Genomic DNA, 27,894 nt, shown 5'->3' with positions numbered 1-27,894 from the left:
GTGATGTCCATAACAGATGTGAGATTGATAATTTAATGGTTTATCTAAGGTGGCAACTTAAACACACATCTGGGTGGATTGAGGCACCTGATGTCTATCAGGACTTGCCTGTTTTTTTTGGACCGCCACCCAGGCTCAAAGGGATCATAAGATCTTTCATGCTAGAAACTTCCGTGTGCAGCCACAAGCCATTATGGGCTCTGGCATAGTTGACTAAGTTGTGCGAACTCTTACAGTGGTAGACTAGCAGATGTAGGGGATGTAGGTGTACCGGTCTACCCGATCGTAAGGTGCTAGCACTTCTGAAAGGCTATGTCTCGGTCATCCGTCTTCTCAAACACCATGTAGTGCGAGAAACCAAACGGAGGCGATCGAGTCTTGTGGGGAAAAGTGCGCAAACCTCTGCAGAGTGTACAAACTAATCATGATTAGCCATGCCCTGGTTATGGACATCTTGAGTATCTAGTTCTTGGATTATCCTGTTGATCTCATCACGTTACTTTAAATGAATTTTGTTGGGTTTAATGATGTACTTAATTGGGATTGAGAATGCTGTCAACCATTCTCAATGTTTAACAACCACCATGATAGTAATTAATCTTATTCCTTTGCAGTAGGGAAAAATTGGCTTTACGCAAAAACCTTATAACCATAGAGCTTTTCCACCAGCCAAATATGCATGTAGTGATAGTATTTATTCATCATTCTCTATGGTGTGAATTTTCCAGTACATTCAATGTACTGACCCATTTTCGGGCTGCAACGTCTCATGTTGTAGGTTTCTTACGTCGAGTAAGTGATACGTTAGGGTTACGATTTCTACACTCAACTTTGCCGTTGGTGTTGATGGGAATCCACAACCTTGTTGCTTCCGCTATATGGATTGAGGTAATAGTATTTACGTTACTTTATACATGTGATTTACCTCTGTTATAAATCCTTCGAGTACTGTGTGTGTCAGCATACCGATCCAGGGATGACACTTAAGCACAGAGACTTGATCCATACGGGTCAGGTCGCTACACAGGGCAAAACAAATCATGGCTTTCCTCAATTATCACAGATGGGCTCATTCCCGTGGGAAGAGTACAGACCCTGGATGCACTCCATGTTGTCGCAGATGGGCTCCTTCCCCTTGGAAGAGCACGAATGTAGGGTGCCCTCCCTGATGTCGCAGACGGGTGCTTTCCCCTTGGAAGAGTCAGAGAGGGTGCCCTCCTCGTGGTCACCGTCGATGAGGTCTGACTTGGAAGCTGTGGATCCCAAGCCAGCGTCGCAGAACGTGTCCTTCGGAAATGACAAAAGGGGCTCAATGGCGACGTAGAATGGAAAATTGTTGACAGCGAGCCAGAGGAGATGAGCGACGGGGCCATGGATGAGATCGACGGTGGTTGAACCCGAGTGGTTGGGATGAGCCACTTAAGCTGTGACATAGCCTACCTCAGGACATCACTATCGATGACCACGATGTCGTAGCCGGCGGCCGAGACATGCCTGGATACTCTAGCCTGCTGCTTGAGTGCCTGCCGCCAGTAGTGGTCGTCAGCTTCCTCGGCGATGTCGGGCGAAGAGACCGCTATACACCTCTTTTGGGCCAGTCGCTCCACGGGAAGCGTAGCCGGGCTTAGGCTGCGACACTTTGGAGTGGGGGATGGGGATGGGCATCTGTGGGAAAGGGGGCGTTTGGTAGGCGTCATCTAAGAAACTCAGGGCAGCCTGGGTATGGAGATCGGTGGGTATGCTTCATCGGCAAAACGGCAGATGTTGACAATGGAGGCCTTGCGGCAGCGGCGACGAGGACCTTGCTAGGGTTTCGAGCGAGGGAGGGGAGTGTGTGTGCGCACGCCCGAGGAGGTTTTGGTGTGTGTGTGTGTGTGTGTGTTGTGTTGTGTTGTGTTGTGTGTGTGTGTGGAGGGGGGCGGGGGTGGGGGGGTGTCTGACGAAATGACGCGGGTACTGAAAATTTTACTACGCGGGAGTCAAATGCGGGAGTGAAATGTTGGGCTATTGGAAATTTTGTTGATAGTGCATCACATACGGTCCGGAGATAACAACCATGTGTTATGAAACAGAAAAACCCTCGAGGTGGGCAGATATTTTCTAGGGATGCAGGCAGGATTGGGAACAAGAAACATCGCACACGGTCCGGAGGTAACAACCGTGTGTTATGAAATAGAAAAACCCTCGCGGCGGGTATATATTTTCTAGGGATGCAGGCGGGATTGGGAACAAGAAGCATCGTAGATGGTCCGGAGATAACAACCATGTGTTATGAAACAAAAAAAACCTCAAGGCGGGCAACTATTTTTGAGAGGGGGAGCCTCGTGGAGCCCTATGTACTGTGCGGATGTGTGCGTGACAGGGGCACCGGCGTGGCACACGGTTAGTTTGAGTGAATCATGTCTATTGCGTCATCCAACTAGTCTAATGTTCATAAATTTGGTGAAAAATGACACGGGAAAGGGTCAGAACACAAACACACTTGCATGGGGACCAAATTTATGTATCAAAAGGTGTTGGTGAACATAGTAATTTCAAAAAAATTCCTACGCACACGCAAGATCTATCTAGGTGATGCATAGCAATGAGAGGGGAGAGTGTTGTCTATGTACCCTTGTAGACTGTAAGTGGAAGCGTTATGACAACGCGGTTGATGTAGTCGTACATCTTCACGATCTGACCGATCCTAGTACCGAAAGTACGGCACCTCCGCGGTCTGCACATGTTCAGCTCGGTGACGTCCCACGAACTCTCGATCCAGCCGAGTATCGAGGGAGAGCTTCATCAGCACGACGGCGTGATGACGGTGATGATGAAGCTACCGGCGCAGGGCTTCACCTAAGCACTATGAAAATAAGATTGAGGTGGATTATGGTGGAGGGGAGCACCGTGCACGGCTAAGACAATGATCAACTTGTGTGTCTATGGGGTGCCCTCCTCCCTCGTATATAAAGGACTGGAGGAGGGGGGAGGGCAGGTGTCGGTGTCAAAACCAGCGGATCTCGGGTAGGGGGTCCCGAACTGTGCAACTAAGGCGGATGGTAATAGGAGGCAGGGGACACGATGTTTTACCCAGGTTCGAGCCCTCTTGATGGATGTAATACCCTACGTCCTGCTTGATTGTTCTTGATGATATGAGTATTACAAGAGTTGATCTACCACGAGATCGTAGAGGCTAAACCCTAGAAGCTAGCCAATGGTATGATTGTATGTTGTCCTACGGACTAAACCCTCCAGTTTATACAGACACCGGAGGTGGCTAGGGTTACACAGAGTCGGTTACAAGGGAGGAGATCTACATATCCGTATTTCCTAGCTTGCCCTCCACGCCAAGGAGAGTCCCATCCGGACACGGGACGAAGTCTTCAATCTTGTATCTTCATAGTCCAACAGTCCGGCCAAAGGATATAGTACGGCTGTCCGAAGACCCCCTAATCCAGGACTCCCTTAGTAGCCCCTGAACCAAGCTTCAATGACGATGAGTACAGCGTGTAGTATTGTCTTCGGCATTGCAAGGCGGGTTCCTCCTGTGAATACTCCATAGAAGATTTTGAACACGAGAATAGTGTTCGCCTCTGCAAGACAATTTCCACACACCACCGTAGAGAGAATAATATTTCCACAAATCTAATCTGCTGACGCGTTTTGATAGCACGACGTCATGTCATGACCCGGTCATTATTCGAACCATTTTTCCCAACTAGCACTGCACATATTGCGAGGCAGTTTTCTTTACATGTCTTGTCGAAGCAGAGATCGTGTCCCCCTTATTACAGGATTCTCATCAATACACTACAAAAAAAAGACACATCCGTGACATTTTGGGCCGAACGAAATTTTTTTTCTGTCATACATATGACACTTCTATGACGATAATTGTGACAAAACCCAGTATCATCATAGATGTGGTGGGCTCCTACTTCTATGACAAAAAATCATGACAGAAAATGGGCTTTTCGTCCTAGGCGGGCCGGAGACGCAGCTGCATTACATTCTTTGGGCCATCCATGACGGAAAAAACCATGGTAGAAGCGAGGGGGGGATTTCGGGGAGTTCCAGGTTATGGTGGGAGGTCGGGGGCCGAGCGATGCACATTTCTCTCGTACACGTACGCGCGTGTGTGCGAGGCGTTGGCTCTAACTGAACCCGAGCGAGGCGTTGGGCTCTAACTGAACCAGAGTGATTGCACTGCTGGCTACGCGTTACTGAACCCGAGCGATCGATCGATGGCTGTTAACTAAACTCGATCGAGCGATTCCTTCGCTACTACTGCTAACTGAAGCCGATCGATGGGATGAACAGTGAGCGTTGTGGGGGCGGGGGGTTTGGATGAACAGTGAGCGGTGGCGTTGCCTCTGGATGAACAGGACCCCGTGGTGTGGTGGAGGGCTGGATGAACAATAGATGGTGGAGGGGTGCCCGTGGAGGGGTGGATGAAGAGGACCCCGTGGTGTGGAGGGCTGGATGAACAGTAGACGGTGGAGGGGTGGTTGAACAGGACCCCATGGTGTGGAGGGCTGGATGAACAGTAGACGGTGGAGGGGTGCCCGTGGAGGGGTGGTTGAACAGGACCCCATGGCGTGGATGGTTGGATGAACGGTAGACGGTGGAGGGGTGCCCGTGGAGGGGTGGTTGAACAGTAGCTGGTGGATAGCGCGCGGTGGAGGCTGGATGAACAGGAGCCCGTGGAGGCTAGATGAACAGGAGCCCGTGGAGGCTGGAGGAGGTCGACGGTGGAGATGAACAGTATCCCGTGGAGTCCCGTTTTGCGGTATGCCACACCCCTCCCGATGAACAGGACCCCCGTTTCGACCGTTGCGCTCCAACACAAGTCCGTTTCCTCTGTTTTGCGGTACGCCACACCCCTCCCGATTAACAGGACCCTCGTTTCGACCGTAGGAGGTCCATTTCCTCCGTTTTGCGTTACGCCACACTCCTTCCGATGAACAGGATCCCATTTCGAATGTGGCCGGTCGAACACAAGGATGTTTCATCCGTTCTGCGGTACGCCAGGCCTCGTTTCCATCGCCTGTTCCGTCCAAGCCCTCCCGATGAAGACGACGCATTTCGTTGCCTCCCCATGAACACGACACATTCCGTTGCCTTCCCATGAACACGACGATGACGCTGTTTCTCCATTCCGACCCAGCCATGTACACGAGCCCTCGCCGTACGTATGCGCGAGTAGGCGTTCGAGACCCCGCCCGTATGTACACATACGTGGCCGTATTTTCTTTCTTGCACCCTGACCGATGTACATACATGTACATGCTATGTGCGCGCCTCTACTATGACACGTGCGCGCCTCTACATCGACCAGTATATATGTACGTACATGTTCGCGACCAGAATGACAACGCTATGTACACTTCGACCAGGTGGGTCCCGACTGTCAGGCACTTCCTTGCATGTGAAGATGTAGCTGGTGGGTCCCAGCAGTCAGGGGGGAAAATCATTTTGTTTTTTTGCCTAGACGCACTTCCTCGCATGCGAAGGTGTAGCTGGTGGGTCCCAGCACTCAGGGGGGAAATGTTTTTGTCACAAAATACGGTGGCCCGTCCGATGGGTCCCCGCTATCAGGTGGAGGAATAATTATTTTGCACGTAATAAGGAGGCACTTCCTTGCTGCGGCCGTGTACCCAGCTGTCAGCCTCTCCACGTACAATCCACATCCGATGGAAGTCATTCCTTGACCACGTTGACCACGCCGTGCCGAGAGCACCAGGGCGGTGGACGACGGCGAGGCCTAGGAAGGGGACGACGGGGAGCCGGGGAAGATGCGGCAGCGGAAGCCCGCGCGGTGACGAGTACGAGGGTTCACTGGTTCAGCTGCGGTGTGAGGCTGCCATCGCCGCAGGGCCTGGCCAGCGGTGGGAATAGTAGGGGGCAGTGAGGCGTCCGCGGCAGCACAGCCGGCCACGGGAGGCAGGACCATGCGGCACGACCGGCGCTGCTTTGGGCGGCTGGAGCAAGAAGATCATAGGTTGAAGAAGCACTACGGCCGTTGGATGGACATCGTATGGTCACTGGAGCTAGAATCGTTCATATTGACTAAAGTTGACAAAGGCCCCTGTCCCAGTCAACTTAGTAGGCCCACAAGTCAGCCTCCCACCATGGTGGGTCCCAGCTAACAAGGGGAGTATTCATTTTTTTGTGTGTAATAAGGAGGCACTTCCGGTGGGTCCGGGCTGATAGCGGGGGAACGTTTTTTTTGCGAAATACGCTGGCCCGTCCGGTGAGTCCGAGAAGTCAGGGGGAAACGTTTTTTTCACGAAATAAGGTGGCCCGTCCGGTGGGTCCCTACTGTAAGGTGGAGGAATAATTATTTTGCGCGTAATAAGGAGGCACTTCCTTGCGGCCGCTTGGACCCAGCTGTCAGCCTCTCCACGTATAGTACTCTTCCGATGGAAGTCGGTCGTTGACCACGTTGACCACGCCGCGCCGAGAGCACCAGGGCGGTGGTATGGACGACGGCGAGTCCTAGGAACGAGACGACACGGAGCCGGGGAAGACGCAGCAGTTGAAGCCCGCGCAGAGAGGAGTACGAGGGTTCACTGGTTCGGCTGCGGTGTGAGGCTGCCGTCGCCGCAGAATAACAGGTGTGTGGGTGAGTGGAGGAATGGCCTGGCCAGCGGTGGGAGTAGTATGGGGGCGGTGAGGCCTCCGCGGTAGCACAGCCGGCCACGGGAGGCAGGAGCAGGCGGCACGACCGGCGCTGCTTTGGGCGGCTGGACCAAGAATACCAGAGGTTGAAGAAGCACTACGGCCGTTGGATGGACATCGTACGGTCACTGTAGCTAGAAATGTTTATTACTGACTAAGTTGACAAAGCCCTTGGTACACACCAACTTAGTAGGCCCACGGGTCAGCCTCTGAAACGGTGCGCCCCAGATGTCAGGGGGAGGAATCATTTTTTGGGCAGCCGAAGCTAAGAATATCCGAGATTGAAGAATAAGCATTACATCCGTTGGATAGACATCCAACGGCCACTGCTGCTAGAACCGTGTGTTGACTATAATAAGCTGGCAAAGCCTTGCATACGCGTCAACTTATTTTTTTAGGGGACGCGTCACTTAGTAGGCCCACAAGTGTGTGGCAGAGAACTTATAGCCCATTTGCGTTTTGTAAGAATGTACGACCCATTTTGGAATTCTAATGGAATTTACAACAGCCCATTTACAGTTTGTTAAAAGTACAGCCCATTTTCTAGCTAGGACAATGATTAATAATTTCAACCAACCGTTGAAGACAGAATTAAATAAAATTTCCCACATTTTGATAGGCTCCAAAATATTTTTATCCCGAAATTTCTAGTCAGATTAAATATAAATTTGTATTACGTAAAAATCCAACGAAACATTGCGAGCGCAACAATGAAAATTTAAGATTTTCAACATCCATAAATAATATTTTATAAACTAATTTCATGTTTGTTGCATTTTTTTATAGTTACTGCCCAGTTTTTACAATTACATCCTATTTATTATTTTTTAAAGCCCATTTTCCTGTTAAGCCTAATGCATCCCTCCTAGGAAAGATTTGCAGCCCAGCCGGGCGGAGAATAACAAGTTGACCTTGCCTGGGTATTCCTCAAAAAGACGTATAGCTAGGCTAGCCATTTTCATCTTGAAAAAATTAGTATCTGGGCTGGATATCTGGCCTGGGCTAGACGGGTCACAGCCCGCCCAGCTAATACCCTGCTCTCCTCTGAACAACAACGAAATCATCGCCAAGAAAAACTCTAGAGTGCTCACACCTCAAAAACACAAATACTGCTCGAGCTGCTTGGTCCCAGCTGTCGGCCGCACCTTGTGCAATTCTCTCGTTTATATTGACTACATAGGTTGACAATGGTATGGGACCGTGATGTGAGGAAACCAGGACAAATATAGTTGTACATAATAAAGAGGCACTTGCGTACGTACGGCTATGGCCCTAGTGGGTCCCTAGTGTCATCCAGTCAAAATAAAGTCATCTCCTGAATCCTCATGTTCGTTGACAATGTTAACAATGCTCGGTGCCACGGCGAGCGCAACAACTCGAAGGACAACGGAGAGGGCCTCGCGTGCCCTACGGATGGTCTGATACAGCGCCCGCTACTCATTCTAGAAGCCAGGATCATCGGACACCTATGAGCACCTTCGAGAAAATGAGACGGCATGAAATGGTAAGGCCACGCCTGGGAGCTCTGGTTTATTTCAAACCTGTATTAACATACAAGTGATTTACTCGTCATCGAAAACAACGCGTAAAATACAGGCATAATGAAACTAAGGGCCCGAGGTCTGTAAGTAAAACCGGCGGGTTATGCGTGTAATTTGAGAGACCAGTGTATATTTTATGAGCACTGCTATATGGATGACATTACCAGACGATACATGCACGACGTGCGTATCATGCCATCCATGGGCAAGGCTGAAACAGCAGCTAACGGCTGGATTAGCAATCGTCCGAGTGTCGTTCAGCGTTTTTATCGTGTGTCAAGTACTTCCGATATTTTACTAGTCGAAATCGACCAACCAAGCGCCTTCGCCCGAGACCATCTGCTTTAATTTACAAGCGTCAGTTTTACAAGCGGTTTTGGTTGGAAAACGACGATCCAATCACGGCCTAATATCATGAGTTGGTCAGAAGATCATGTGGTTTCACGTCTGACCTACCCGACTTGTTGTATAGGCTATGAATGAAACATCAGACAATGAACTTCTTAAGCACGGAAACAACAGAAGAGGATGATCTTCTTAACAAGCAAATCACTGGCATTAGATCGACATGCAAAACAATACGAAGCATTATTCTCAGGAGGCACGGTGAACAGCTCGTGATGCCGCATGCCACAACATTCCAATCTCAACTTCGCAATCAAACACAAGGCCTGGCATTACATGGACAATATTCAGAATAAACTCTTTAAAAGGAATATCTCAGCAGAGTAACTATTTACTTCTAAACTGAACACGGGAATAGGAAAAAACACTCGACGCTGCTCACAGCAAGGGCGTCCCACTCAAAAATATCAAATGCATGTCTTCTGTCTAACATCAATGAGCAAATTTTGACAAGGTTTTCCAATTCCAATATATTAAACTAACGTCTTCTTGCTAACATCAATGATTAAACTTTGACAAGCTTTTCCCATTCAAAAAATGTAATGCCTATGATCCTGGAGTCCTGTCGTAGCTTTTGTACTTGTTTGGGCACTTTTTGCCCAGGGCACTCCACGTGTTGTTAAATTGCCAATGGTCTTTGCAGACTAGTCATGTCACCGGTGTCTAATAATACTCTGTAAAGCTTCTCGGTCATTCCTTCTGTAATGTAGAGCAAACAGTGACTGCTTCTTTCTGCAAAGTGGAACGACCAACTAGACCCAGTAATGCAGCAGTTTGCCTTACACATTGGCTCCTTTTGTGCAGTTCAACTAAAATCAAAGTCGGAATAAAACCGAGCTTTAATTTTGATATCCCTATAAGCAACAATAGGTATAAGGGAAACAATTACTAAGAAATAACGGTTGATGACTTGTACTCCCAGAAGAAAAGCATCTACTTATCTACTTTATCTTAATGGGAAACAAAGCAGGAGAGTAGCAATTCTCCATCAGTGTTATTCATTCATATTGACTGAGACATTATCTTAACAATGCCTTGTTTCAACATGTATAAAGAATGACAAAGCTTATAAAGGGGGTGATGCTGAATTTGTTGTAACAAAGCAACAAGCATCGTATCTGGGTTGGTCCCATTTTTGTTCACTACTTAATGGGAAAAGACAGCACTACAATAGCTTCAATTCATCATTTATTTAAAATTGTACCAATACAAGTAGCACAGCATCTCAAAACACACTGCATGATCATGTGGATGAAGGCAAGTACCAACCTGTCATGACGCACACAAGATCACGTACGAATCTGCCAACATGAATAGGAAATCCAATCTCGTTTTGTGCAGTTGCACTAAAATCAAGCAAAGTGTTTCACGTAGCGAAGCAAAATGTCACAATAGCAACAAGTTGAATAGATATCCCTGTATAAACAGAGGCAAAAAAGGAATCAATTACTGGCTAATAAAGGAGGATGAAATATGCGGCCACAAAAATGGTAATCCCGCCAATCCCTAACAAGTGTTGCAGTTTTGAAATAAGATTCAGTAGTTAATTCTGAGAGTGGCATCAATTACTGGCTTATAAAGGGGGTGATGCTGAATTTGTTGTAACAAAGCAACAAGCATCATGTCTGGGTTGGTCCCATTTTTGTTAACTACTTAATGGGAAAAGACAGCAATACAATAGCTTCAATTCATCATTTATTTAAAACAGTACCAATAGAAGTAGCACAACATCTCAAAGCACACTGCACAATCATGTGGATGAAGTCCTGTACTGACCTTTCATGAGACGACCAACATAAAATACGAATCTACCAACACGAATTGGAAATCCAATCAAGTTTTGTGCAGTTGCATTGAAATCAAGCAAAGTTGCCGGTGTGACATTTAAGTTTTCTATAGCAACTGAATAGATATCCCTGTTTTAAGAGGCAAAAAAGAAAACAATTACTGGCCAATAAAGGAGGATGAAACATGCGGCCACAAAAAGAAGCATTTACCTTATCTTGATGGAAAACAAAGTATAGGACAGTAGCATTTCTAAAATGGTTGCATTGATTCATATTAATAGAGAAATTCTTTTAAAACAGACCAGTGGTTAATTCTGAGATTAACAACAGCAAAATAGCTGCATGGGACATGCCAGCACCATGTGCGTCCACACGTATAAATGGGTGATGCAGAGTATGTAGCCAAGCAGCATATATGCGCTGGTCCCATATTTGTTCTCTTTGAACCTTCTTCCTATGTGAGGGCAACAAATCTAGTCGTGCACAAACTACCCGACCCCCCAGTTTCTTTCCCTTTTCAACAAAGAGATCGGTTCCTTACAGATGTGTGTAGTGGGTTACCCCCTTTTTTCCCTTTTCGACCTACAAAGCGGCTGGATAGCCAGTCTATACTACTTTCTGCCCCTCCTTTCCTCATTGAACCACGTCCTAGATTCTTGCTCCAGCCCACCGCACCCTTCTTTCCTCTTTGAACCAAGACCTAGATTCGACTACAGATCGAAAAAGATCCACATGCAGCTAGAGCAACGACGGTTTCAAAGAAACTTATACCTTAGGGTCGTCGGGATGTGGCAAGGCATGCGGCGGGAGGCCGGATCTGCCCACACTACATACAGAAGCAAGGAAGAAGGGGTTGGTGGCCCTCCCGCACAGGTGCTGGGTGAAAGAGAACAGCGCAGCCAGCAGTGGGTTGCCTCCCTCGCCGAAGGCGATAGAGTGAACGCTACACCTCCTCTCCTTCCCAGTGCGACGGGATACGGACGCCTCCTTCACCAGCTGTGAGGGGGGAGAGAGAGAGACAAGAGGCCAACACAGTCTTGTTTAGATCTGGTGAAGAGAGGGTGAGAGACTGTGAATATAGCAAACCCTAGAAAATGAACGCTGAGCCTCCAGCGTGTAACATATATGTAGTGCGGCGAGCGTGTGGAGAGTGCAAACCCTAGCAAACAAGCGCTGAGGCTCCTGCTTATATATATACTACTGTAGTACGGACTGAGCTCTGGTGCCTTCACTGCACCTGCTTTTGGCTGTATGACAGGTGAGCCAGCCACATTTTGGGCCCACCTGTCGTAAATCCCTAGCGAAAATTGCACCAACGTGAAAGACGACTGCGTCTCCAACACAACCAAGGTGAACTGATGAAGGATATCAACTTTGTGCATAACAAGCAAAGAGCACTGATGGAAGACAGCTTGTTTTTCGTCGAAAATCGATCAGCTTCACCAGCTGACGCAACCATGAGGCGCAACCATGAGCATCGATAGGTCATCGTGGTGATGCATCATCCATTAGGCATCAAGTTTGGGTGAGGCACCTAAGAAGTTCGACAAATCCTCACTGTGGTCTGTTTCTTCTTAGTAATCAAGCTCGAGGAAAGGAAGAACCACGTGGCAGAGGACAGTGAGGCAGAACAACAATGGCCATCCAATTTTGTGCAGTTCCACTAAAATTGAGGAAGACATGCCCAAGTATGGAGACATGCTTCGCTGTTTCCAAAAATATAAAAAAGGGTTAGCAACGACATCTCAATTGTAAATAAGAATTAATGAAAAGTACACCAACAACAGAAGCATCATAATTATCTTGATGGGAACTAAACCAGGATACCCGAGAAAAAAAGCATTTCTTCATTTAACTAGTGATAGTACTACCACCATATAGACAATGACCGCACAACCACCATGTACTTTTTGTCGAAACAACATGTATACCACCACTGAGGCATAAATTAGGACAACTTTTTGAGAGGCATTTCCTCTATAATAGTACTAGTAGGTGATGTTGGACCAGCCGACGAACCCTAGCTACTATGCATGGGGAGCTGGGGAGTAGTCGCATAGAAGAAAACCCGCACGCAGCGACCTGGGGAGCTGGACTAGTACAAGAAGTTTACATCAGGTGGGCGAGATGTCATTTAGGCGGGCGGGCGAGATCTGCCCACACGATGGCAGCGAACAAGCCGCGGAAGATCTTCGTCCGCGCCAGCGCCGGCTCCGAGAGGACGGTGCGCATCGGCTTCCTCCGTCGCCGACGGCGACAACGTCAATGCTGCACCTCCTCACCTCCCGCAGCGGACGGGATTCAGCCGGATCTGTGACCACCGGCGAGGAGAGAGATAGAGTTGACACTGTCATCTTGTTTTGATATGGAGAGGGTGAGAGAGCGAGACACGAGAAACTCTCTCAAACAAGAGGCTATAATGAAGTAAAAAAATCTCTCCATAGCAGTGGTTTTAAATAGAATACGCGCATTCCCGGAAAAAAGTAATGAAAACTGGCGGAAAATTTTTTAAGGGTCTGTCTAGGACACATCTAGATGTGACATAGTTATGTCACATATAAGTTGATGTCCACTCTATTTGTGGTCTTTTCCTAGTTTTTTTTGTTTCTTGGTGCTACATTATATACTTGTGGGAGCTTAGATGTGATATCCTTAAGTAACATCTAGATGTGAATTAGAAAAACTGATTTTCTAACATACCAAGAAAGAAAACTCGATCAAAAACACGCCCCCGCTTTCAGGTCGCGAGAGTCGTCGCGCACACACACATAGACATAGACATGCATATCCGTGTTTATGTAAAATTCCATTTCCATCTCCATCTCCAATCATATTTGTCCAACTGGCACATTATTTACGTTGTTAATTATATACGCAACAATATTAACGTACAGCATCTCTTGTTTGCGCACGGCCGGTCCTGACCAACCCGAACCCTCTTCATCACCCGCGTGTGCTTCCCGCCCGAAACGGTCAATGCCGCACTCATGCCCGTCTAGAGCGGACGCGACCTCTCACTGGCGCCGGCATTGATTGCGGCGCGCCAGCCAAGAGAGCGTCGCCCGCGCCGCTTCCGGGTGCACGCGGCTGCTCCGCGTTCAAAGGTCGCAATAGTCGGCTACAACATGCGCGATCTCTTGTAGTAGTAAGTTCTTGGGACTCCGTGCTACAGCTAGCTGTCCTCCCCCAACTCGTCAATCTCTTCCAGTAGTGCTAGTACTCCATGGCGCGATCCTCGACAAGCAGGCAGGAAAGTTATGGTATACTACTCGGTTTGCGGTGAGTGGCATGCCAAGCGACCGTGTGGGGTCGAGCCGTGGAGAAGGGTGAGACACGAACACAACAGACGTGATTTAAATGTTGGTTTTGCTCGATGGCGCAATCCAACGAAACGAAACGTTGGTTTCTCTCTGTTTCCATTTTTTCTCCGGAAAAACGGAAACTTCTCCACTCCATTTTCATTCCTATTCCAAGGTTGCCCCGTTACAACATTCCATCAAATACAAAGGAAAACTAACACGCATGCTGATGCATCTTAATGATTCACGGATCATAGCCAATATTTACTTCACAACTAAAGAAAAAAGTTGTGAGAGCGTTTATGATAGAAAAACTACTGATGGGGTCACTATGACTTAAACCCTAAACCCTAAACATGATTTAATTTCCTGGCTAGGTAGAACCTGTCGAAGGAATGTGCTAGAGGGAGATTCTTTAGTGAGAATGTCAGCAACAATAGAAGCAGCACTCTTTGGTTCTCCACCTTCTGGTACCTCTTGTTCCATAGCACTTTCCATGTCGAGAAGGAAAGATGGCTGGCACCCTCGGATCATACGATGCTTTTGTGCAGTTCCACTAAAATCGACCTGAGCATCCCTGATGGCAAAGATATTGAAGAAGTGTGATTAGAATAATAGTACTGGCACTAGTTCATGAGACATAAACTCATCACAAATAGAAGCCGGTAGAAGTAGAGAAAGATCGACATGGAGATGGAGCTACGGCAGTGGAGCAAGCTGGCTCCAAAAGGAAGATGGACTATCTGGGACGTCGGGCTGTAGCTAGAAGGGCAGTTGGTATGCGACATCGTCCCATACCGTGGTGACCCCTGATTGGTACGCACCGACTGTGGGTTTTCTCCCTCGCCGATGTCAACCGCGTCTACGCAGAACATTGTTCCCTTCCCCCAGCTGCGGGATCAGGCCCGTCGTTCTATGCTTGTGAAGAGAGCAACCTAAGCAAGCAGGCTTGTAGCTTAGGCTCCTGCTAGTGTATATATAGTGGTTTTCTTTTTCTCTCCATATCAACCATTTTACATTGCGTACGTGTCATTCAAGAGTGAAATGATGGTTGCTTCTTCCGACTAACTTACTGTGTGATTTGACTGCTCCTTAGTCGCCCCTACACGTACTCCACCTATGTGTATGCAACAGTCACATGTACACATGGACACAAAAAAGCGCGCGACGCCCTAATGCATGCATGTCCGAGCACACGATGGAACACACACGGTCACGCTCAAGTGCTCAACCTACACGTGCATGCACACACATGCTCAGTCAGGGTGAGCTAGCGACCGTATGAACACAGGAATATATATATATATATATATTGAGCGCAATGAGCATATTATGAAGTCCACTGACCGTATTTTTACAAATATACAGTGACAGACAGTGTATTTATCTCGTTTGAAATTAAGCCATATTAACCGGAGAGGAGGCAGCATGGACTAGCATTACTTTGCTGTGTCCTGTCAACGTGCCGAACGAGGAGAAGGTTGCAGGACGGGAGAAGCTTGCACGCGGTGGCTTGCAGGACAAGGAGAAACTTTTGACTAATGCAAGATCTCCCTCGCTCAGGCGGTGGACGTGCAACAGTTAATTCGGTGTCAGATTGCCAGAAGCATACACTATACTACTAGTGCTATTATTGTTCGACTTCCCAAATAGCCAAGCGCAAAGTTTACTAGTACTACTACTATAGTACTATACTAGTACTAGGAACCGGATGGAGGAGCATCTGTACTCTTATTATAATTTTAAAATGTGATAAAGCAATATTCAACACATTTGTTCTCTTCGAGGGTTCTCGCATGTGATAATGGAAGTTGATTTCATGGAACACTTGCCACAATTCTCGCTTAATTCTGGCTCATATCCTGTTACAAATAGTAGCGCTCAGTAATATTTCCTCTTTTTTTGTTATTCAGCATGTAAACAGGTCAGCAAACCTTGCGGCGCATCTTCGTGCGAACCGTGCTTGCTGCACTTTGAATGTGGGCGAGAGCTGGCTTGATGAAACACCTCGCTTCCTACTTCTTTTTTTGCAGGGTACCTCGCTTCCTAGTGACCAGTGTCTTGGCTGATCATCCTAAGAATGCTTATATATGAATAAAGCTCTCTCATTTACCAGCAAAAAAGATTAAGCCATATTAACCGGAAAGGAGGGAGTATGGACTAGCACTACTTTTTGGTGTGTCCCGTCAACTCACAGAAAGAGGAGAAGCTTGCAGGACAAGGTGAAGCTCGCTTACGCCTTTTGACTAATGCAACCTACCCTTGGTGGACATGCATCAGCCATTCGGTGTCAGATTGTTAGAGGCATACACTGTAGTTCCCAACATGCAGAGTACCATCATTGTTCGACTTCACGAAGGGGCGAAGAGCCAAGCGCAGTAGTACGCGTAGTTGGTTTTGCACCTTCATACTACTCCACCCTCCGTCACAGTTTACAGGGCGCGCTTCATTATGATACATTTCTCTCAATGCATTTCCACCACCAGAGAGACTTTAGACGTGTTTGGTTTAATTCTCAATTAATTAGGGCGTGGTAACCGCAATCAAGTCCACAATTTTCTCTCCATGTACTGTACTACTACGGAGTGCATGCATGTGTGTACCCGGGGTGGAAGCACTGCATGCATGTGTGTACGCATTATTTCCTCTAGTAATAGACGCCGTGCTATAACTACCAATGCTATTTTTCAGGCCGATCGCTAGTCGCCTTGGTCCCACTGTTTTTTTTTCTTTTTTCTGAAGCGCGCTGTATAAACAGTGACGGATGGAGTAGTATGAGCGGATTCAAAGAAGAGCGTATTGATGGTTGCTTCTTCAGAGCAACTTACAGTGGGAAAGGTGGGGCTTATGATTTGACTGCTCATTACTCAGTATTAATGCGGCACAACGACCGGGCTGAGCCTCCCATGCGGTTGTGCACTACCCCCTCGGTTCTTAAATATACTCCGGAGTATTTGTCTTTCTAGAGATTTCAATGAGTGACTACTCAAATATTTGTCTTTTTAGAGATTTCAAATGGACTGGCACATGCGGATGTATATAGACATATTTTAGAGTGTAGATTCACTCATTTTGCTCCGTATGCAGTCACTTGTTGAAATCTCTGTTAAGACGAATAGAATATATAGGAACGGAGGGAGTACACATACGAAGAAAAATGAGTGAATCTACACTCTAAAATATGCCCGTTTGAAATTTGTAAAAAGACAAATATTTAGGAACGAAGGAGTATAATTTTGTGCATGGCACATGGACCCGGATGATGAAGAGGCTTCTGGCAATGCTATCAAGCTTCCATCATTTGTTTACATAATTGACGTACTATACAAATTATTTTCCAGCGACATGAAATTGTACAATGGTGTGAGCTTTCAGCTTTTGTTTCGCGTGTCTTGCCATCGATGCTCTTTCGGAAACAATAAAAAACTAACTTCCTTGCTAATGCATGTCAATTATTAGCAGATTAGAGCTAATAATTACACCACAACTGAAGACAAAGTTGTGAGAAGGTGTTAAATTAAAATTGATCCATGCTTTCATTGGCAGCAACGTCCCCCCAGCTCTGTCTAAATCAACAAGGCATGTTGGGGAAAAAAGTAGTTGTCTGGAGCATGCAACATTCCGATCATTTGTGCAGTTCCACTAAAATAGAGCTGAGCGTCCCTGTTCCAAAGATATCAAGTGTGATTATGATAATAGAGGACTGTTGATGAAACAATAAGCACACAAATAGAAGCCGGTCACCTTTGCAGTCTCTCTTAAGACTAACTTGTTGGAGAAGATTAGGCTCGGAGTTGGATGAGGAGGATAGAGCAAAACCAATCTCCCTTTATGCAGTCGCACTGAAATGTAGAGACGTTGCCCGTGTGACATTTTAGTATAACTGCACAAAACACTCTTAAGAAAAAAGTAATTTGTGCAGTTCACCAAAAGGTCGCAATAGCAACAACGTGAAATGGATAGCCCTGTTTGCAAAAAAGAGGTAGAAAGGAAACAATTACTGGCCAATAACAGTTGATGACACATGCGACGACAAAAAAGAAGCATATTCCTTGTCCTAAGGGAAGATAACAACACGGTCGTGTTTGTCTAAAACGGTGTGAGGACGAGAATGCAATATGGAAAGTACGCCGGATGAGCTACGTTTTTGGCAAAGAACTATGGAAGATCCACATGCAGTGACGTGGGAAAACGGGTAGTGGAGCAAGGCCGGAGGGGATACCTGGAGGTAATCGGTAGGTAACTAGGTGAGCGGCGGCGGGCGGAATCTGCGAGTAGGTGGCGTAGGCCCTGCCGCGCCGGAGCTTGGTCAGAGAGAATGGCGTGCACCGCAGATCGGGACATGCTGCCTCGGCGCCGTCAAACAGAGAAACAATGCACTTCCTCCCATTCCCCGGCAGACGGGATGTAGAGTGAGAGAGAGGCCACCGCACTCCCTTTCCCCCGGCGGACGGGATGCGGCCGGATCAGTGACCAACGGTGAGAGAGAGAGAGGCCACCGCACTCCCTTTCCCCCGGCGGACGGGATGCGGCCGGATCATTGACCAACGGTGAGAGAGAGAGGCCACCGGAGCCTTGTGTGAGATACTCTAAAGAGAGGACTACCTTTTCCTCCATAAAAAATGTTTTATATTCTGTGTACGTGCCATCGAGCGCTATAACTTTATTTAAAAATAACGCGGCAACGCCTCAAGTCGAACTTTGTTTCGTGCACGCATGGTACACGACCTCCCTAGGTAAACAACCGCTACAGGCGTTCAAATTAGCACGTGGGCTGCCATTTCGTAAAGAAATGAGCTCCACCGTGTACCTACGCGGGTGTGGCTGGGCACAAAGCGTGAGTACGTGCACGGTGCACCTTTTCTCTTCTTGTAACGTACACCACCTACGTGGGGTTGTGTGAGAGAGATACAAACCTAGAGAGATATAGTGTGTGGGTTCTTGAGAGTTTTTTTTGTGGGGGGGGGTCAATCAAAAAATTTAACATATGCAATGTGTGTGAAATAGACTCCTGGATATAACATATATATGGAGGGGGCGATCCACGAGAAGAGAGTGGAGGTATCATCGGCTTGAGGTGTCCATAGAATCGAAGAGAGTGATGATGTGTGTGTGTGTGTGTGCGCGTGATCGATAAAGAGTGCCATCGAATTTGTGTGTGCCCACGTCAAAGATATAGAGTGGTTGGCCTATTGGAACGTGAGATGGGACATGTGCAGTTTGTCTCTGTGACATGGATACCTACCTGCAGCGCTCGACTATCAGTGTGTGGTGGGGGAAGAGGGAGGCCCAATTTACCATAGAGGTACAATGGCTGGTATATGTGTGGAGGAGGAGAGAGGCGTACCTCATGTATTAAGGAGATCGATCTGCCTCATGTATTAAGGGAGATCGATCGGCATCCATGCATATGTGCAGGAGATGAATAAGGTTGGGAGAGAGACAGAGCTAGAGTGTTGGAGGGGGTGGTAGTGGAGTTGCTTCTAACAAATGGTGGGATAGGCTTGCTTGACAAATGGAGGGCACGCCCGCAATATCAATAAGAGAGGAGATGGCTGCTTGTTGTCTGTGCACGTGCGTGTGAGAGATGGGTCAGGAGGCATGCACGAATGATGAGGGGGACGATGTGGCTGTGGTAAGCAGACGTAACTACATAGGAAGATCAATCGCCCTTTGTAAGAGAAAGGAGAGACATAACTTGTGAGGTACGTCGATCGATGGGGGGTAGTTAAAGTCGATCTAGGTATATGTTGGGAGATCGATCGGTATACATGCATGTGTGTGTTAGAAGCAAATGAGGCACGAGGAGAAGGATAGAGAGAGAGGGATGCATGTAGGAGGTGGTACGAGAGGCATACTATATCGAGGGGGGGAGTGTGCGAGTACGAGAACGATGAAAAGAGTGGTGGGAGTGAGGCATGGACGGTGACAAGAGAAGAGGGGAAGCTTGTGTTTGTGCTAGGCACACCTGGCTAGAGAGGCATATCATGTGTGCCATAAAGAAGGAACTGGGGGGCCTACACACACCGTGGGTGAACGACCTAAAGTGAAAAGATGAATTTGCGTGATGGAGCTAGAGAATGCTGAGGGAGGGTGAGAGGGATGCGGGCGTGTGCATGCACAAGTGAAAGTTAGCGCTAGCTACAAAGATAAGAGGGTTGTGTGGGTGTAAAAGACGAATAGAGATCATATATACTTCATTATAAAAAGCGAATTCAGATATTTGAAGAATTTATCATAGTGTTTCAAACCGATGGATGTGTGAATATATATAACGGTGATACACATGGTGTGGTTATGAACATGGTATACTACATTTAATATATTTTATCTCTACTCTTATAAAAAAACTGAGTTGTTGATGATGGTGTGCCTGCCATCCTGCATTATAGGCCGTCTGATTTATATCTAGCGAATAGCAAGGAAACTATGATGGTTGAAGTTGGCAACAATCATGATTGTAGATTCTTATTGAAATAGAGAAACGAATTCAAATTTGGTTCGAATTGCAGCGGTAGTATAGACATTTGGAATGCACTAAAATGTTGGTATGAGTAGGTTACATGCATTATACAGCAAGTGAAAAAATTTAATTGGACATAACATGGATTCATACTCCCTCCTTCCATCTATATAGGGCATAATGAGATTTTTAAGACCGCCTTTGACTATTGACAAGATTAATAGTACATGACATGCACAATGTGAAAATTATATCATTGAAAGAACCTTTCACAGACGAATTTAACAGTGTGCTTTGTGTAAGTTGCATGTCATATATCATTGCTCTAATATTTGGTCAAAGTTAGCATCGAAAAACGCATTAGGCCCTATATAGATGGAAGGAGGGAGTGGCTTTGAATATCATTTGTATAGTAAAACGGGGCAAGACTCTCTCTTTGTGTGGTGTGAATAGTTTTATTTTTTTCGTTTTCTTTTTGGTTGAGGGAAGTGCGAATTGATTTGGAACGTACAATTACAATATTACTACACGTTAGGCTTGTCCCTAAAATTCAACCCATGTCTTGTTATATCCCGAAAATTCAGATATCGTGCTCCCAAAATTGGCGCCTTCACAACCCGCGCCTTGCTATCCCGAAATTACAATGCGCGCGAAAACTCCCTGCAGCTGCCAAATCCCGACACGCGAAATCGCCCTTCTAACCCTGAGCCAAAAGGGCCGCTAGTTCAAATCGGTGGGAGGTACTTTTGTAACACACCCTACATTTTGGACAAGCGCGTTCCTAAGTCATGCTTCACCCCCTCCCATCGCCCCCTTTTCGCCATTCGAAATCCCAGACCGCCATAACCTCTCCGCTCCAGCCGCGAAACCCCACCCTCTTCCGTCCGCCACGTCACCGCTGCCCAGCCGGAGCCTCTTCCCCGACGACGTCGTCCACCGCAACAGCTCGACGTCCCTCGTCCACCTCCCCGGATGAGGATCCGTCGTCCATCTCGTCGTCCTGCCGGTTTAGCCGCCCCGTCCTCCACCTCCAAGGAGCTGCTCCGACGATCGCTCGTCTATCGCGGCTGCTCCATCCCCACAGCGCCGCCTTAACCTGCTCCACCAGAACCGCAGCATCCTCACCGACTCCTCGGACGAAGCCGAGGCCTACTCGGCGCCACCAAAAAGGTTGTACACTCATCGCATCGCACCTTTTCCTTAACTCGACCTCCCGGCGCCGACGGTGCTCCATCCCGCACCCCCATGGAGCGGCTACCTTGAAGCCGGCGCCGTGGGCGACATCTCCATGGCGGCTCTCCGCCAGTGCGAGGCCCCTTCGGCGGCGGCGTCCATACCAGCCGGATCTGCTGCTGCTGCTCCGGCTCTCGCTCGATCGCTCGCTCGCCCAGCTGCTGCTGCTGCTCTCCCCCTCGCTCGTGCTGCTGCTCTGCTCCGATTAAGCCACACTTCAGTCAACTGAATCGACTTTTTGGTCAGTCGATTTTCAGGGGTTTGGGGGGCTCGCCGGAGTTAAGGAAGAACCACCCACAACGGGGACGGGGGCTCGCCGGAGAGGTACCCCACTATCTATCTTAGGGTTCAGGGTGGGGGCGGGGGGCCTAGAGGGCTGGCCGGGGTGGCGGTGGCGAGTTGTTTCGGGGCGGCGAGGCGGCGCTGGGGCCGGCGGTTCGACCGGTGGTGGCTGGCGGCTCAGGGGGGTGCAGGTTGAAGATGAACCGCAAGCCCTCCCTAAAGTACATGTCAAGTGCCTCTCTGCTACCATTGCGTTCAGTTTTGATAGTAGCATTCAGATTCCACAGTAAATTTCAGTTTCGATAGTTAAGTTCAGAGTCAACAGTTTTTACATCATCTATTGGAGATGCTATTAGAATCCCACTTGAGATTGACGATGTCTGTCTTGTGCTGCTTCAGCCTTGACGTCTTACGGCTCACCGGAGCTGCTCCAACGACTGAACGATCCATCACAACACATAAGTTCCCTGGACGCCATCTACATATTCCTCAGATCTTCGTCCAAACCTCCGACAGCCACCTCTGCCTCAACTACTTCAGCGACCAACCCAATGATGCTGATGTCGACACGGCTACGGCAAAGAGGTTGTACGCTTGTTGCATCACTTATTACTATACATTCATGTCGATCCATTAGGGCTATTTTGGTTCAATGGAAAAACATCGATCCACTGGTTGTTACCATCACTCCAAATTTCTGCATGCTCTCCTTACATAATCTCACCATATTTTTTTCGTATGCATGTCAGATATTTTACACAGTCATGCTGAACATGTAGAGAAAAAGAGAAGAGTTTTGCATGGCAATACAATTGTAACACCCTCGATGCGACTATATCTCCCACGTGTCGAGGCACGACTTAGAGGCATAATCGCATTGAAGGCTTATGTCGCAAGTTAGGCAATCTTCACAACATCCCATGTAATATAAATAATAAAGGGGAGATAACATAGTTGGCTTACACTCGCCACGTCAATCAAGGTACATAAATAACATTACATCATTCAAACACTCATGGCCCGACTACGGCGCCAAAATAAAAGATAACCCAACATGCGACACGGTCCCGATCAACCCCAACTGGGCACCACTACTGATCATCAGGAAAGGAAACATAGTATCATTGAGAGTCCTCATCGAACTCCCACTTGAGCTCAAGCGCGTCACCTGGAGCGGAATCATCAGGCCCTGCATCTGGTGTAATAGTAATCTGTGAGCCACAGGGACTCAGCAATCTCGCACCCTCGCGATCAAGACTAGTTAAGCTTATAGGTAAGGCAAGGTAAATATGTGGAGCTGCAGCAAGCGACTAGCATATATGGTGGCTATCATGTTCGCAAAAGAGAGCGAGAAGAGGAGGCAAAGCGCGAGCGAGAGACTAGAGAGCAACCTGCGCAAACATTACTCCAACACCGTGTCCACTTCCTGGACTCCGCCAAGAAGAGGCCATCACGGTAACACACTAGTTAAGGTTCAAGTTATCTACAACCGGACATTAACAAATTCCCATCTGCCCATAACCGCAGGCACGACTTTCAAAGGTTCAAGTCCCTGCAGGGGAGTCCCAACTTAGCCCATGACAAGCTCTCACGGTCAACGAAGGAATAGACCTCCTCCCGAGACGTTCCGATCAGACTCGGTACCTCGGTTCTTCAAGACACTTCGACAGGTTAAAACAAATCCAGCAACACCGCCCGAATGTGCCAACAAATCCCGATAGGAGCTGCACATATCTCGTTCTCAGGGCACACTCAGATTGTCTAAACTTCCGGTAGGCCAGCCTAGAGTTGCCCCTGGTAGCCACCGGCGGCTGACGAGTTGGACCAACACTTAGAGGAGCACTGGCCCGGGGGGGGGGGGGTTAAAAGAGATGACCCTCGGGCTCTGGAAACCCAGGGGAAAAAGAGGCTAGGTGGCAAATGGTAAAAACCAAGGTTGGGCATTGCTGGAAAAGCTTTAATCAAGGCGAACTATCAAGGGGTTCCCATTATCACCCAACCGCGTAAGGAACGCAAAAATCTGGGAACATAACACCGATATGACGGAAACTAGGGCGGCAAGAGTGGAACAAAACACTAGGCGAGAGGCCGAGCCTTCCACCCTTTACCAAGTATATAGATGCATTAAGATAACATGGCAATATAATGATATCCCAACAAGTAAATAATGTTCCAACAAGGAACGGTCTCCAATCTTCACCTGCAACTAGCAACGCTATAAGAGGGGATGAGCAAAGTGGTAACATAGCCAATCAATGGTTTGCTAGGACATGGTGGGTTAGAGGTTTGACATGGAAATTTGGGAGGCTGGAAAGCAAGTGGTAGGCATCGTAGCATTGGCATAGCAAAAGAGCGAGCATCTAGCAAAGAAAAGATAGTAGTGATTTCGAGGGTATGATCATCTTGCCTGCAAAGTTGTCAAAGTTGACTGGATCCTCGAAAGCAAACTCAACAGGCTCCTCGTTAGCGAACTCATCTCCTGGCTCTACCCAAACAAGACAAACAAGCAAACGGAACACAATCAACCACGTTCAAACTCAAACAACATGATGCAAAGATGATATGCTATGCGGGATGCGATGCGGGATGCATATGCAAGATTTGACAAGGGATGCAAGAACCTGGCCTCAACATGGAAATCCAATTGTGCCACTGGAAAGATGAGATGAAATCTCTTGAAAACGATATAAAGAACGCCGGAATCGGAGTTACGGTTTGGAAATGGCAAGCAATTCAAATATGACCACATTCTGCGATTTACATCAAGTAGTCATCTAAATGCGACAAGATGAACATGCTACAGCACCCAAACATGGCATAAAAATACATGGCAGGGATGCATTCATGATGCTTAACAAAAGTCTAGCACTGAGCTACGGCCAATTCATCCATTAACAGGTTCAAACAAGCATGTCAAAAATGCATATGGTAAACAGATTTCAGACTTTGTGAAATTAACACTTGTCTGGAATTTCAGATCAGATAGCACTCTTCGGAGCAACAAAAATACATTTTATAGGACATGAACATGGCAAACTAAAGCATGGCATGGAGCTACTCAAAGAGCTTAACAAAAGTCCCTTAGTGACCTTGAGCCAAAAGGGATCAGAGAATACAATTGCAAGCATGTGAACATGGCAAAAACATATTCAGTTCTCAGACTTTGTGAAAACTGGAGCATGCTGAAACAGATATCAAGTAGGCATGTTTACGAGCTTGATGCACTCACTACGGAGCAAGTCATGACAAGCTAAGCCGGCCGGAGTGGTAGTCGACGGCGGCCGAAGTTGGCGTGGAGGAGGCCGGTGATGAGGGAAGGAGGAGGCCGGAGCCGACGGTGGCGACGGTCGGCCGCGGCGCCGGTCGGGAGGCGGCGGGCCGGTCGGGCGAGCTCACGGAGCTGGTGGCGCGGCGGCCCGAGGTGCGAGGCGGAGCGGGCGGCGGTGGCCGGTGCCGGCGAGGAGGAGGCGGGCGGCGCGGCGAGGGAGAGGGCTCGGGCGGCGCGCGGGCGGCGAAAGGCGGCTGGGCCGCGGGGGCCGGGCATGGGCCTGGTGGGCCGGCGGCGCTGAGGCGGCGATGTGGGGCGGCGGGGCGACGTGGCAGGCTGCGGTTGGCGGGGCGATTTTGTCCGGCCGGACCGGACGTGTCCGGCCGCGCGGAGGTGCTGGAACTAGGGTTTCGGACGGGGGAGATCCGGATTTGGAAAGGGGGAGGTATATATAGGCATAGAGGGAGCTAGGAGAGTCCAAATGAGGTGCGGTTTTCGGCCACGCGATCGTGATCGAACGATCTAGATGATGGAGAGGGTTTTGGTGGGTTTTGGGCCAACTTGGAGGGGTGTTGGGCTGCAACACACATGAGGCCTTTTCGGTCCCTCGGTTAACCGTTGGAGTATCAAACGAATTATAAATGGTACGAAACTTGACAGGCGGTCTACCGGTAGTAAACCAAGGCCGCTTGGCAAGTCTCGGTCCAATCCGGAAATGTTTAATCCCCACACTCGAAAGAAAGGTAGAAATGACCACCGGAGGAGAACGAAGCGCCGGAATGCGAAACGGACAACGGGGAAAATGCTCGAATGCATGAGATGAACACGTATGCAAATGCAATGCACATGATGACATTATATGAGATGCATGACAATGACAACAACACACGGAGACAAAAACCCGAACCCGAGAACATAAAATAACTTGACGCCGGAAACGGCAAGAGTTGGAATACATATTGGGAAAGTCATATCCGGGGTGTTACAACAATGTCATGCAGACATCGCTCCATGGTGGGTTCAATGGCAAACCCTCCCCACCCCTCTCCAGATTGTAATCCAGAGGAAGATATCTGTTCTGAGGCGGATTCGGACGCCACTGACCACTCCTATTTACCCCCCAAGGTGTTTGCTCTACCTTGGCATGATGATGTTAGTCATATCATGCATATGTTGCCTTGCAGTGCCTACTTTTGACATCATATATGTCATCTGCTTAGTTTAGACATGTTCTGTAATGCCACCTGTTTAGTTTCTATATCATATATGGGAATTATGCAGTCTAATGTCTTTTAGCCAGCCATAATATATGTGAAATGTGCAATGCCATCCTGTTTAACCAGGCATCATATATTTGAATGATATCTTGCCCATCCTTTTCTTCATTACATTTCCATTTGACGACAATGTTTGTACATTAAACTACTCTTCCTGTGAATCAGCCATTTGGGTGGGAGATGGAAAAATCTAGAGTGAAAACAAGGCCTTTAGAGCAGACAGTGCTACCTGTCGAAGCAGATCTCTTGTTGGGTCCCGATAGCTCCTCAGAGATGGATTCAGAGACAGATGACCAGTCCTATTCCCCCACTGAGGTGTATGCTCTAACTTGGCACGGTTATACTGCTCATATCATGCATACGGTGTCTTGCATTGCATAGTTTATACATCATATACACAATATTCAGCACCATGTTCTTAGTTCAGACATCATATCGAATGCCCTTTGTTTAGCATATAAATCACATATGTGAATTAAATGATGTGAACCTGATTACTTAGATAACATGTAGGTGAATTATGTCATGTGATCCTGTTTAGTTATTCATCATATATTTGAATTATGTTATGCTATGCTATCCAGTTTAGATAGACATCATATATGTGAAATTATGTCATGCTATCTGTTTTAGTTAAACAATATACATGTCAACTATTTCATGCCCTCTTTTTTCCACATTATCTATTGCATCTGTCTCTCATACAATGTCTGTACATTCAACTATGTTTCCTGTTTATCAGCCATTTGAATTGGAGCGGGTGATGCCAGTATCTAGCGGACTAAAAACACTGTCTTAAATTAAAACAGTGCGATCTCTTGGTGGAGATAGCTCCCCGGTTGTACATGGAAAAGAACCAGCCCTACCACACATAACCCAAAATCTCACAGATTGTACCCCTACTACGATGGACAGAGAACCAACTTCACCCAATCTAACCCCAACCCCAGCCGATAGTAACCCAGTTCCTGTTGACACAACACCATCTCCACCACAGAGCTCGCAAACAAGAGCAGTTAGTAAGGTAGCTCCAGTGCCCAAAGGGCCAGTACTATCACGGGGAACCCCAACTCCACCAGTTAGTACGCCTATTCCTGTGGAGGAAGCACAACCAGCTAGTTGTAGTTTAGCATCTATCGCATTTGATGTTGTTAAATCGTATGTGCGTATCTTCCCATCTTGGAAATATTATACTGAAGATGAAGGAAAATTCCAGTTGCAGGTGTTTGTCCAGGAGTTATGTGTAAGTAATGTTATCCATGGCAATTACTTTGCTTCGTCCTATACATCCTACCTCCATGATGGTTATAATACAGCAAATTTTCCCATTTTTCTCTATAAAGAAGGACCGATTTGGAAACTCAAGATGAGGTAATCTGTGCTAATACCTCTGCTATCTTCAAGAATGCTTGGTGGAAGTATCGGAATTACCTAAAGAAAACGTACTTCACCGGCAAAGAAAATCATCAAATTCCCTTACGTTCTCCTGAGACACATTTACTGGACGATGACTGGGAACGCCTTGTTCTGTACTGGTGAATGTGGTAAGGTCTATGAGCTGATTTTCTATTTTTAAGTATTATATTCTTGCGTCTTACTGTACTCTGTTCATGTAGAACAAGTGCCTAAACCTGAAAAACAACTGTTCTAATTTAAGATTCCATTGCTACCATAGG

This window comes from Triticum urartu, chromosome 3A (assembly GCF_056163025.1).
Source record: "Triticum urartu cultivar PI428250 chromosome 3A, HENAU_Tu73, whole genome shotgun sequence".
Taxonomy (NCBI): Eukaryota; Viridiplantae; Streptophyta; class Magnoliopsida; order Poales; family Poaceae; genus Triticum; species Triticum urartu.
The sequence above is the reverse complement of the archived record's forward strand: the minus strand, read 5'-3'. Positions refer to the sequence as shown.